Source organism: Pleurodeles waltl, chromosome 3_2, assembly GCF_031143425.1.
Source record: "Pleurodeles waltl isolate 20211129_DDA chromosome 3_2, aPleWal1.hap1.20221129, whole genome shotgun sequence".
Classification (NCBI taxonomy): domain Eukaryota; kingdom Metazoa; phylum Chordata; class Amphibia; order Caudata; family Salamandridae; genus Pleurodeles; species Pleurodeles waltl.
The window spans coordinates 221,534,411-221,548,442 of record NC_090441.1 but is presented as its reverse complement, the minus strand read 5'-3'; positions in this window follow the sequence as shown (position 1 = coordinate 221,548,442).

Here is a 14,032-nt window from a genome sequence, read left to right as displayed (position 1 = left end):
CCCAGGCCTCCGGAGAACCACTCAGGGAGCTGTGCATCGCAGGAAGGAGAACTGGGGCTGGAGCTTCAGGATGCCTGAAGATCTTGGAGGGAGGATGCCAACAAGCCTTAGCAGCTGCAAAGGATGCAGTGCACACGGGTACTGTCCTGCGTGGGCAGGCAAGGGTTCACCTTCACCCAAGTTGGACAGTTGGAATAGATGACTACCAGGACCACTTCAGTCCATCGCCCATGATGCAGGATCGATGCAACTCAGCACGAGAGGGGATCCACGCAGATAGTCGTTGTTGCAGTTGGTGCCTGCAGAAGCAGGGGAGTGATGCCTTCACTCCAGGGGAGATTCCTTCTTAATTCTGATCCTCCGAGGATGCACAAGCAGGGAAATGTTGCAGTTGCTGGAAGGCGCTGGAGATACAATGTTGCAGAATGTGTCTTGCTTCTTTGTTTCAGCTTGTAGGGTACTGAAGAGTCCAGATGCAGTTTCTTCATTCAGAAGTCGAAGTGGAGGGTGCAAAGGAATGCTGCTGGAGTTTTGGAATTCGAATCTGAGGAGCAACCCAAAGGAGAGACCTTTAATAGCCCTGAAAAGGGGATTGGTCACCTAGCTGAGTGACCACATTTCAGGAGGGGGCTCTGACATCACCTGCTGGTACTGGCCACTCACGTGCTCACAGAGTTGTCTGCCAACCTTGAATCAAAGATGGCAAAACCCAGGGACCCTTTGTAGGAGCTCTGCGCACCACCCTTGGGGTGGTGAAGGACAGGGAGTGGTCACTCCCCGTCCCTTTGTTAGTGTTTTGCACCAGAGCAGGGTCCATAAACCGGTGTAGACTGGGTGATGCAAGCAGGGCACCAAATGTGCCCTTCAAAGCATTTCCATTGGCTTGGGGAGGCTACCCCTCCCAAGCCTGTAACACTTATTTCCAAAAGGAGATGGTGTCACCCCCTCCTCTCCCAAAGGAAATCCTTTGTTCTGCCTTGCTTGGCTCGAGCTTCTCAAGCAACAGGAGGGAAGGAACCTGTCTGGGAGGTGGCAGCGGCTTGGGCTGCCTGAAAACCTTCAGAAGGCTGTAATGTCAATACTGGGGGTCCTCTAAGGTGCCCCAAAGTGCATGGAATCAAACAACCAATGCTTGCAAAAGCTTTGGGGTATGATTCCAACATGTTTGATGCCAAACATGACCATATTCGGAGTTACCATTACGTAGCTGGACATAGATAGTGGCCTATGTCCAGTACATGTGTAAAATGGCATCCCCGCACTCACGAAGTCTGGGAAAATGGGCCTCACACACAGGTACTTGGCACCCTGCCCTCTCAGCTGGAAGACCTGCCATAGGGGTGACTTATAAATGACCTGATGCAGAGTAAAGTGGCAGTGAAAAGCCTTTTCACACAGGCTGCAATGGCAGTCCTGCAGAACCCTTTTCATGGGCTCACTAAGGGTGGCAAAATATATGCTGCAGCCCATAGTGATCCCCTGGTACCCCAATGCCCTGGGTACCTAGGTACCGTATACTAGGGACTTATATAGGGCACCAGTGTGCCAATTGTGGATAAAAGGCAGAATTTTGGAGAGAGAGCATTATCACTGGGGTCCTGGTTAGCAGGATCCCAGTGAACACAGTCAAACACACTGGGATCAGGCAGAAAGAGTTGGTGGTGACCATACCAAGGAAGACTGCACTTTCCTACAAGGCAGGGGTCAGACAAATGAAAACCCTTTTTAGGCTTAAAACACTGGGAGTCTCCTGTTTGAATCAGGTCTGTTGGCATGTGTGGTCGTGCCCTCAATGGTCTGTTAGATTGCCACAGCCTCTCTGCCTGTCCTGCATGGTTGGTTTGTTGCCCCGCCCCTCTTTACCCTGCCCTCCATGGTCCATTGTGCTGTTCCTGCCCTTTCCACCTGCACAGCGTTGTCAACCTGTTGCCTCTTCACCCTCCTACCTTCCCTCAGTTGTCTAAATCTGTGCCCTGACCGCTTCCTCCTCACAGTATTCTTATGAACAACTAGATTGCTAACATTCTATATTTATTACAAAACCGTAGCACACCTGACATTGCCATGCTATAATACCTAAAGCATTTCCTTTAGAAATTATAAAAGTGAGAGGGGCTTAGTGCTCTAAAAAAACTAAGATAAGGACAAATGGGGGGTCATTACGAGTCTGGCTGTCACTTGACCGCAAGACTCGCAGTGGCGGTCGGACCGCTGCACATTATGATCTTGGCGGTCGTGCCACTTTCGGAACGCCTGAATCAGAGATCCCAGCGGTCTGGCAGTTGTGGCAGTCCTAACCAGCCAGGGCACCGCTGCAAGCAGTGCTGCCCTGGGGATTACAGCCTCATTCTCTGCCAGTGATTTCATGGCGGTAATACTGCCATGAAAAGGCTGGCGGAGAACGCGTGCACCTGGCATGGACAGTGCAAGGGTAACCCTGGCCAGCACCATCTGCAGACAGTGAACATTGTGCTGGTGCACCCTGCATCTGCAGCGTTGCCGCTGGCTCGATTACGAGCCAGAGACAACGCTGTATGGTGTTTCCCGCTAGGCCAGCAGGCGGAAAATCAGTTTTCCACCCGCTGACCTAGCTGGAAAGTCTAAGTTGGCCCAGCTGGGAGGCAGCCAATATGGTGGCAAACTCCCCGTCGGAAGTTCGTCAGACAGCCTAAACTTCTGCCAAACTCGTTAGGAGACCTGTAGCCTGAGTTCACAAATAGTGATAAAGCACTTTTGAATTATTTGTTTTCTTATATTTTTTATCCAGTTGATAATTTGATTTTATGGCAAGACTGGAGACTAATACTATTGCAGTCTACTTTATGTGCCACGCCTCACAGCAGCTCCTTTAAAGAACATAGAACATTAGCAGCACTCCAAACCACTAAAAGGCCAGAACCCCGGGCCATCTTCCTTTGTTTTTGCTGCTGCTCGCAGGGATGAGTGCAGTTTACTTTGTGCTTTTCTTTAATGATGGTTTGTGTGTTTTACAACCTTAGTTAAGTTTGAATGAAGGAATTAATGTGTTTTGAAAGTAGTGAGGAGCTATACACTGGTTAGTCTGTGAAATATGTATGAGATATGCAAGGTGTATTTTATAGACAAACTATTGTTAATTGTAGACAATTGATTGCAGTAGTTATCTATTAATTTCAACTTATGAGGGAAAATTCTATTGTAATCACTTTTTATAAGATATGGGTAATCTGGAACTGCTATTTGTTAGTCTGCTGGTTCTGCTCGAGATCCTGTTGTCCACTGGGCTCAATAGGGACCACAAGGCTGAAGTAGTGTGAAAGGTCTGCATCACAGGTGTAGAGATAATTTTGGAAGAGATGGGTGGTGATATTTCAAACTGCATATTTTGGGCTTCATCGGAGGGAGCACGCTGAGTTAAAATAAAGGGGAAACGCCCTGAATGCCGACTCCGGAACAACGAAGTCGTAGGCAAAGAAAGCGGAACAACGCTTTTGTTAACCACGACTTCGTTGTTTTGTGCCTTAACCTTGCATGTGCTGAACAACGCACATGCGTGGTTAAGGCACAAAACAAGGGAGTCGGCTGAGGAGGACGACGCAACGAGTCAGGTAAGTAGGGCGGGGATTGGGGTTTTAGTTTTGGGGCAGGGTGGGGGTTCGGGGTATTTTTAGTTTTAGGTGCGGGCGGGGTGGGGGTGGGGGGTTGGGGTTTTAGTTTTAGGGGCAGGGGTGGGGGGGTCAGGGTATTTTTAGTTTTAGGGGCGGGGTGGGGGGGGTCGGGGTATTTTTAGTTTTAGGGGCGGGGTGGGGGGTTCGGGTTTTAGTTTTATGGGAGGGGGCATCGGGCGATTTAGGGACAGGGTGGGGGTGGGAGGCCAGGGGTGACGCATGCTGGAACCATGCATGCCTATCACTAATGCCTTTACTAGGAATGCCTTTATAACAAAAAATCGTTGTTAAGGCATTCGTGGTAAAGGCATTAGTGGTAACAATGCGGCCGTTGTTCCGACCTTGTTGTTCAGGCATGCGTTGTTCTAGCATACGTTGGTCCGACATACGTTCAAAATAAAGAGCATGTTTATTTTTAATATTGTTAAGCAGGGTGCCTGCAGAAAGTGTCTTCCTCAACAATCATTGCAAGTGAAAATTAACTGCTGTTTGATATATTGTCTACGTCTGATCGACGTAAATGGGCGACCATTTTGCCTAATTGGGAATCTTACATTGACTTGTGTAGTTTTGTTTGTTTGGTAGGCTGGGATGAGAAATATTGTTACAGCAGTTTCAGCTGTTGCAAAATTTCTTTAATCCTTGAAAGGAATATGAGTGTTTGTTAGTGTTTTAGCAGTTTTTCAGTAGTATTCAGGAGAAGTTGGTTACATTTTCTTGTTAGATAATCAAAGCTGTGTTTATTGTGATATTTTACTTTGTCGGTTTTTTCACAGTTATTTTACTCAATATATAGGAGTATTATAAAAGGATTGATGAATTGTTAAGTGACTGAGTATTATAGATTTGTGAAGGTGATTTATGATGTCTAAGCCAAGTATTGGAGAAAAAATATGCAACATGCTGAATACATTTTCAACAGAATTAGGTGGGAAAATAGAAAGGAAGATTGATGATTCATTATATGAAAGAGGTTTTCCTACTCAAGAAGAGAGATTGTGGTCGGCTGGTGAGGGGACGGTAGGAAAGTGGAAAAGTAAGTAGGAAATGAAAACATTTAGAGATGGATATGGTCAGTTAAAAAAAGAGTAACTCTGCCGGATCAGAGTTGGGTTTTTGTGATTGCACAAAACATGAGCGTGTCAAGGACACACCTGGGGATCAGAAGAAGGGTCCAGCAAAGGCTGTTAAGAAACCTAAGAAATACATAAACATTGTACTGATCTCTGTGATGACTCCTCTGGTAGTGCAAAGGTAGAGTTAAGTTACTCCTCAGGATTTGATTCTGATGATGGAGATGTGGGGACCACATAACATTCAAAACCCTTAGAAGGGGAAAAACGTTGTGATTCTGAGTATCTTATGGATCCTTTGGGTATCTTTATGTTTGATCCAATGCTATTGAATCATCCACTTTCTCCCAAATGGTCACCTGTGCCCGATGTGGCAGAATATGTCGAAATATGGCTGCGTAAGCAGATTCTTAAGAAAGTCAGACTGAGGTTGGGGGTCGGAATATTCCAGACCTAGCTCGGCAAATAAGGTCTCTATGACTCCCGATTTAGATGCCCGAATGTTAGTATTTATTGGCAAAGTAAGACTAGACCCCAGACAAAATTTGGACAATGGTCTAAGAATGTGCCAAGACCGGCTATTGGAGCTAAAGGACCTCTTACAAAGATTCTTGATATGACAGAAGATACGTACATTGCTCAAAAGACTCTAGATAAGGAAGAATTGAGACAATGGATTCAAACAGCTGTGTGCCTGCTTGGGAAGGCACATACAGCGATATCAGCGGAATGAAGAAAGAGCCTCTTGTTGAAGATAGATCCTATATTAGTGGAATTATCAAATAAGGAGGTGGGTAAAGATGCTAATGGATTACTTTTTGGTGACACATTCATTAAAGAAATGTCCAATTATGTTGGTGCATGTACTTCATCGCAAAAATCTGAGAGGGAGATTAAAATGGTTTGATCACCGTATTTTTGGAGGAACCGGTTGAATGAGGGGTCGCTTCCCTGGCAGTAAACAGGGGATTTCTAGGGTTTTAAGAAGCGTTAGACCCTTTCAATACCAGACCCCATATCAACCTGAGAACTTCTATCCTCAAAGACAGAAATCATGATCTAGAGGAAGTCGAAGAGACCGACGTTCCCATGGAACAGGTAAGACTAGACCCTTTTGTTATCCTGTTAAAATTGGACAGCAGACTTGCTAAATTTTTCCATTGACTGGAAATGAGTAACAGGGGATCCTTGGGTTCTGGAAACAGTGTTAGGTTACCACATAGATTTTATAGAGGGACTGGTTCAGAACCATCTTCAGAAATAATATGATTCCGTTCAGATCTTTCAGATTTAGAGGACTAGGAAATTCAAGAACTACAAAGAAAAGGTGCAATTGTAGAAGTAAGAAGTCATCTAGAGGGATTGGCAAGCAATATTTATTTGGTGGAAAAGAAAGACAAAGAAATGAGACCAGTGATAAATCTCAGATATTTGAACGATTGGGTGGAGTACTCTCATTCCCAGATGGAAGGATAGCGTATGCTAAGGGATGTATGGTTGAAAGGAGATTGGATGACTCGATTAGAGCTGAAAGATGCATATCTAACAGTTTTCATTTGGGAACAACATCAAAAGTATCATCAATTCAGCTGAGCAGGAAAGAAGTGGAAGTTTGTTTGCCTACCCTTTGGTCTTTCTTCCACCCCTGGATGTTCTACAAACGTCCTTCATCCTATTGCAGCATTTTTGAGGGAACAAGGTTTGCATTTAATAATTTATTTGGAAAAAAATGTGATCATGAATCAGGACAGGGTGAGGTTAGATGAACACACAAGGATGGCTGTGACATTATTGGCGTATCTAAGGTTTGTACTAAACAGACAAAAGTTATGTTTTGTACTCAATCAGGAAACTCAGAGGCTTATTTTCAAGCCCCTTGCACTGGAGTAGTGTCACTTTTTTTTATATTGCACTGGTGCAAGCGTCCCCAACACTGCACCACATTTACAAATTGGCACAAGGGTACCATTGCCCCAGTTTGTAAAGCCTGGCACCACAGTATACCTGCACCAGGGTAGGCGTTCCGGCGTTCCCCCATTAGAAGCCACATAGAACTGTTGCATTGAAATCTACAAGATTTCACTGCAGCATTCTGCCCCTTCACAGTCTCACTTTTTAATCCCTGCTCCGAGCAGGTGTTAAAATGATGCAGAGCTTTCTTGAATGGGGGCCTCCTGGCACCGCTGGAGTAGTGTAATTTTGTTTATGCTAGTCGAGCAATGCGTCAGTTTAGCATCACAGCTGCATCAGAATTTCTGACGCATTTGTGCACACTGTGCCCCATGGAGCTCTCTATAGTAAATATAGTGCTACCATTGTGTCGTTAAGGGGTGCAGGGCAGCGCAAGGAAACTGTTGCATCAATTCCTACGTACCAGTTTCTTATAAATGAGAACCTCAGTTTTTAGTGTTTATAGTGGACACAATGCAAGGACAATTGAAATTGCCAAATGAGAAGTTGAAGAGAATAAGAAAGGAGATTTGGAGGGTATTGAACATGAAGAAGATATCTTTGGAAATGTTCGCAAGAGTAGTGGGATTACTGTTTTCCACTATTCAGGCTATTTTTCCAGGACCTTTGAATTATCATGCACTTCAGAGGTTGAAGGCCAGGCACTTGAGAAATGGTTTGAAATTTTAGGAACAGGTGGTTCTTTCAGAGAAAGCAAAAGGAGAACTTGTGTGGTGGTTACGAAATATGGAGGCTTGGAATACAAAAGTCTATTTTTGATTTGGTGATAGAATCGGATGCAAGTTTGACAGGTTGGAGAGCACGTTGCGGTCATATTATGACAGGAGAAGTATGGTCGGAGGAGGAAAGCAGGCTGCATATAATATTGACTGGAAGTCCTGTCAGGGTTTTTTTCAGTATGCAGATTCATGAAGCACAAGGCACAGTGAATGGTGTTGCTGACAATGTGTCAGCTACGAGGTGTGCGTACAAGATGGGAGGTCCAAAATCAAAGGATCCGGCAGAGCAGCCATTAAAAATAACGGAAAAAATGGCGTAGTGAAATACAAATTTCATTGCACTATGTTTTTGGGCTTCCTTGCGTCGGAACGCCATCTTTACATACATTTTGCTTGACGCGGCATAATGTGGCACAAGAGGTCGCTAGCATTGTGCCATTTTGTAAATCTGGCAGTGGGAAAAAGGCCACCTTAGTGCCCCCTTAGCTTAAAAAAAATTAGGCTAGGGCAATGGGCTTGTACATATTCCCCTATGTTTTGCTGTGAGCGGCAAATAAGGGAAGGCTGCAATACCGTTAGTCTCTGTGTCTTTAACAAAATCCAGATTTTTGATCCATCAATCCTGTGGAAAATGTACATTATGGCCCCCATTGTCACCCTGGCGGTCACCAGACTGCCAGGGTCACGGTTGGACCACAGCCAAAGTGGCGGTCCGACCGCGACATTACGACTGTGGCGAAAACGCCATGGTCGGACCACCGACTCTGCTAGGTCGCCACCAGTCGACAGCCTGGTGGTCTTGGCGGTTTTAATTCTTCAGGATCGGTGATTACGAGTCCTCTTTCCACCAGCCTGTGCATGGCAGTAGCCCTGCCATGGACAGGCTGTCAGAAAGGGGGTGCCAGGGGCCCCATGGTGGCCCCTGCACTGCCCATGCACTTGGAATGGGTGGTGTAGGGACCCCCAAGGACAGCCTTGTCGCACTTTCCACTGCCCGCACTCACACACATCCATTCACACACCCCACACACCTCCCCTTGTGGAGAAGGCCCATATTTGTCTGTGTCTGTCCCACTGGCGTCCCTGACATATGCATGTCATAGTGCTAAAAAAAAAATACTGTGACATCTATATGTCTCCAGTGGTCCCCACCTCCCAAGCAGTGTCTACCCAACGTACACTGGCAATATAGAGTCCTTACCTTGTAGTCCATCGATGGGGGTTGTCTTTTCTCCATGGGTCGGTGGCTGCAGTGATGGCAGGTCTTGTCCAGTCATGTCCATGTCAAAGACAGGGGAAGAAAGTAGAAAAAAAGTGAATTTTCACCCCATCCCCTCCAATCCACCGAGGGGGTCAGACCACCCTGTTTTCCTTAGTGGTAAGGCACATCTAAATCTGTACGGCAGAAAGGCTGGTAGCAGTCCAGCCAGCATCCCCTTTCCCTTTCCACCCGTCCACATGGGCGGTGTTTCTTGTCTGCGACACTGGGTGGTCAAATGCAGTTTCTCATCTATGGGGCCGCCAACCTCTAAATACGGCGGGCGGACCATCGCAGCAGCGGGTGAGTTTCCAGTTGAAATGTCAATGACGGGATCTTTACCGCCAACATTTAAATCAGGTCCTATGTCTTCTCGTTTGAGAAAGTCCTGCACAATCAGGTTGATGCAATGTCCCACATACAGCACCTTGAAAGGTTCACCACCTGCCATGGCCTTGACTATATTACTTCCATTGTTCATGCAACAAATCAATTTTGAGACCTCTGGTCGAAGCTATTGAAATAGGGGTGGGCAGAACTTGTGGCGTTTTACTCCACAGAATTACGCAGAGTTACATAACAATTTCTGTGGATACATTCTGTGGAGTTCCACCTACCCCCTAGTCATTACCTGCATATGCCCACCTTCTGGTTCTGAAACAGCTGGTAGAATTAAAACAGCCCTCTTGCTGCCCTCGTGCACTTTCTCAGCCACCCATCTCACAGCTGAATCACTGCCCGCCAACCTTTTGTCATAGTTACATCCATTCACATTCCAGTGCCATGCTGTGGTTGCTGGGAAGGCTACATGCCACATTCAGGTGCCCGCCAGCCAGCATGTGCCCTTAGAGATAGCTGACTGTAGGAGACTGGCCTTGTGTGTGGTGGGTACCTGTCGGTACTTACACCTTATACCAGGTCCAGGTATCCCTTATTGTTGTAGTGTAGTCAGTGTCTTGAAGCCAGGTTCTCTAGAGGTAGTTGTGGATGAGCAGCCAAGGCTTATCTAGCAGACATGCAAAGCTCATGCAATGCTACTGTAGTCAGACTTACACATATCAAAGAAAACAGTCAGTGTCACAAAAAATAAAGGTACTTTATTTTGGTAATACAAATATAAAAAATACCATAGACTCTATACTCTCTTATTATGCAGAAATAGGCATAAAAACGGTTAGAAAACAATGCAATTGATGGAAATCACAATAGAGAAATATAGGCCAAGGGGAAGAACAAACCATATACTAAAAAGATGGAATGCGAAAGTCAGTCCCCCACCTAGGTAAGTGTAGTGTGTAGAGGGAACCTGTGAGTACTAGGAAAGTCCAAAGGAAAGTACCACAACTAACCCCAGCAACCTGGAAAGCAGGAGTAAATCACTATAAATTCCCCAGATCATACACAGAGAAGAGAAGAAGAATTATGCAGAGACCAGAGGAGACTGCAAGGCACGAACAGTGGATTCCTAGACAAGAGGACCTGTGGAAGAAGGGGACCAAGTCCAAGAAGCACAGAAGAGTCCAGGAAGGTCAGGAGCCTCTACCCACCAGGATGAAGGTACAAGAAGAGAACCACCGGTGAAGAAGAGTCAGCACTAAACCCAAGAAGACTAAGTCGGGTTCCTGGAGGATGCAGTTGATGTCCCACACTGGAAGGAGGATTGCAGTCTGGTTTGCGTCTTCCGGTTCCGCCAACAAGCCTCGGCACCCTCAAAACTCACGGCTAGTGGAAAGTGGAGCTGCCTGGGACCAGGAAAGACCAGGTGGACTCTACCCAGGAGGGGGTCCTCAGCAACACAGAATGTGAAGATGTGATTTGTCAAGAGAAGAATTACCTAAATTGCAATAAGCAAGATAAATGAGTCTGATCTCTCCTCGGGGAGATTAGAAGGTGGACATTTCTGTCCCCTGACAAACGTTTGAAAAAACTGGTCTTTAGTAGTGCATTTTGATGTACAATTACACATGCATTTGTTTAAAAGTCATAGTCTTTGAGAATACACTTGTTAAAAGTTCAATTAATCCTCACGGCCCAGATGGGTAGACTCAATTATGTTTTTAAAATGTTCTATTGTCACCTCATATGTCAACATAACCTCCTTTGGTAGGGTCAGCATTTTGCAGTGGGAGTTACTTTTGCCCATACATTACATTCAATATCCACTGCCAGAATTTAGCTCATACTGCTATCCATGTACTATGGGGGACCCTTATGTCAAAAGTTATGTCTAGTATGTTGAGGACAGCAAGATGTCATGGATGGCACCCTCACATATGCCACTGCTGCCAAGAAGTTATTTTAATGTGTCATTGCTATGCCCAAGGATTTCCTCCATTATACAAGGGCTGCCATTATTCTACTGGTGCCCCATGCCAAAATATACATTAAGCGTGTCAGTACAGATGATTTGTCAGGGGTATCCCATGTGCAAGTATTGCCTCCAGTACTCTAGTGCCAACACTTTGCTAAGGGTCATTCTATGATCCAAGAAGTATGCCAGGCCGAGAGACAGTCTTTCCAGCATAACAACACATTCTCACCCATGATTATTCACATTCACTTACTCATACTCATTCACTCACACTCAGTTTCACTCACTCATTAGCACTCAACTGGCCTAGTTCATTTTCACTCAGTTTCTCACACTCACTGCTACCCTACCTTATTCATTCTCTCTCACTCAGTCTTACTGTGAATCATTTATACTTACTCACTTTCACATTCACTCATACACACAACACACACACACACATGATTCCAGATATGAACAGACATACTCACACATGGCCCTTTTACACACACTGTATCTCACACATGCACACACACAGCATACATTTAAAGCCCTTTAATATTTCTTACCTACAATGTCAGGGCCTGTTCCAGATCCTATTCCACTTGTCATGACACTAGTAGTGAATAACGTCCATGGCTTACATGGTCTGCCCTTAAGGACAACAAACAGAAAGATGCCAATTGCAGTTTTTATCTCCTCCAGTTGCAAGGAGCACGAGACAGAAGGTGGGGAGAAACGTTCACCTGTTTAGTCAACATCGACTCATCCTCCTGCCAATAACCAAACTGGTAGAGCTGCCTCAGGACCTGTCATCAGATCTGCTGAGAGGGGAGGGACAGGCGGCTTCCGGCGTAAGTACGGGAGCTCTGGACTTAGAAAGACACCTTGGGATCGGACCTTTTGTAGATTAAATCTCAATACCCAGCCGTCTCTCAGCCATGAAGACCGCTCTCTCCTTCCTGTTGGTGGCAGTCCTGTGCTCCCTTGGTAAGTGTAATTCTTATGCTCAGAGAATGGGGGTCAGAAGACATGGGTCTAAATGTGCCTCTCTTTTAATAAATAACCTCCTGGAATCTGTGATGTCCGTGAAAGCGTCGGTCATAGAGAGCCCCAAGCAGAATAAAACATGCAGCGCGGGCTGTGGGCAGTCTATACACCACTAAAAGGGATTAACAACTGTAGAGGTCCAACTCCCTCTCGGAATTGGCTCATTGCTGTAGGTGCACTGAGTATTTCAGAAGTACCCTAATAAAACATGTTATGTTATTTATATTTATATAGCGCACGGCTACCCATAGGCCTCCCAGCGCTGAAGACGGAACAGTGAGAAGTAGACTTAGGGATTAAGCCTTGAATAGCCAAGTTTTGAATGCTTTCCGATAGGAAAATTCATGGTTGATGAGGCGAAGGCTGAGGGGTAAAGAGTTCCATAACTTGACCCCACGGTACGCCAGAGAACTTCCACCCCAACCAGACTTCTTTACTCTGGGAATAAGAGCCAGGGAAGCTGTCGAGGACCTAAGCTGTCTCGCAGGTGTGTCATTCTCTTGGGTGGAATAATCATTTGAAATTATAGATTCTGTAAAACAATGAATTAAACATACCTTTGAGTGTTGACCCTATAACTATGCACATCATACTTGTTACATATACGGATTAACCCCTACACTGCTAGGCCTTCCCCATACGTGCTAAGTCTGTTTTTTTTGGCTATTTGGGGTGGTTTGTGTTGAGGCCCCCATAACTTTGTGTCCACATTAGCTATCCATTCCAATTGTGTAAGTTTGCTAGGTTTCCTTAGGTGACAGCTAAATTAATAAAAAAGTGAAATGTTAATAAAATAATATAGAAATTGAAATGAAAAAACAGCCTTTTCCATCTATGTTTTTATCTATAACTTTCTGAACTATGGCAGATTTTCAAAACCTTTTTTGCAAAGTGCCTAGGTGTGGATTTTGGGTTCTAGCTCAGTCGGCACCTAGGGAAACCTAGCAAACCTGTACATTTTTTAAAATTAGACACCCAGGGGAATCCAGGAAGGGGTGGCTTGTTGCTCTCAACACATTTCTTTACACAGAATTCCTTGCAAACCTTAACATTTGTATAGAAAACACATTTTCCTCACATTTCTGTGATGGAAAGTTCTGGAATATGAGGGGGACCAAAACTTTCTTCCACCCAGAATTCCCTCAAGCCTCCCAATAAAAATGGTACCTTGCTTGTGTGGGTAGGCCTAGTGCTCACAACAGGAAATGGCCCAAAACGAAACGTGGACACATCACATTTTTCCACTGAAAACGGACCTGTGTTTTTTTGCAATGTGCCTAGCTGTGGATTTTGGACACTAACTTAGCTGCCACCTAAGGAAACCTAGAAAACGTACATTTTTGAAGTCCACACACCTAGACAAATACAAGATGGGGTGGCTTGTGTCGCTCTCAACACATTTTCTTACCCAAAATCCTTTGCAAACCTCAAGATATATCTAAGAACACATTTTTATCACATTTCTGTGATGCAAAGTTCTGAAATCTGAGGGAAACCATAAACTACCTTCCACCCAGCATTTCCCCAAGTCTCGTGATAAAAATGGTACCTCACCTATGTGGGTAGGCCTAGTGCCCATGACAGGAAAAGGCCCAAAATGCAACGAGGACACATCACATTTTTCCACCGAAAACTGACTTCTTTTTTGCAATGTGCCTATCTGTGGATTTTGAACTCTAGCTCAGGGAGCACCTAGGGACACCTAGCAAACCTGTACATTTTTTAAAAGTAGACACGTAGTGGAATTAAGGATGGGGGTAACGTGTGGCTCTCACCACAGTTTCTTACCCAGACTCCCTTGCAAACCTCAAAATGTGTCTGAAAACACTTTTTCTTCACATTTCTGTGATGGAAAATGCAGGAATTTGAGGGGACCCACAAATGTCTTACCACTCAGCATTCCCCTGATAAAAATGATACTTCACTTGTGGGGTTGGCCCAACTGCCTTCGACAGGAAAAGGTGAAAAACATGTAAACATTGAGGGGGAACCAAAGAGGGTCCAAAGTAGCAGGTTTTTTAATA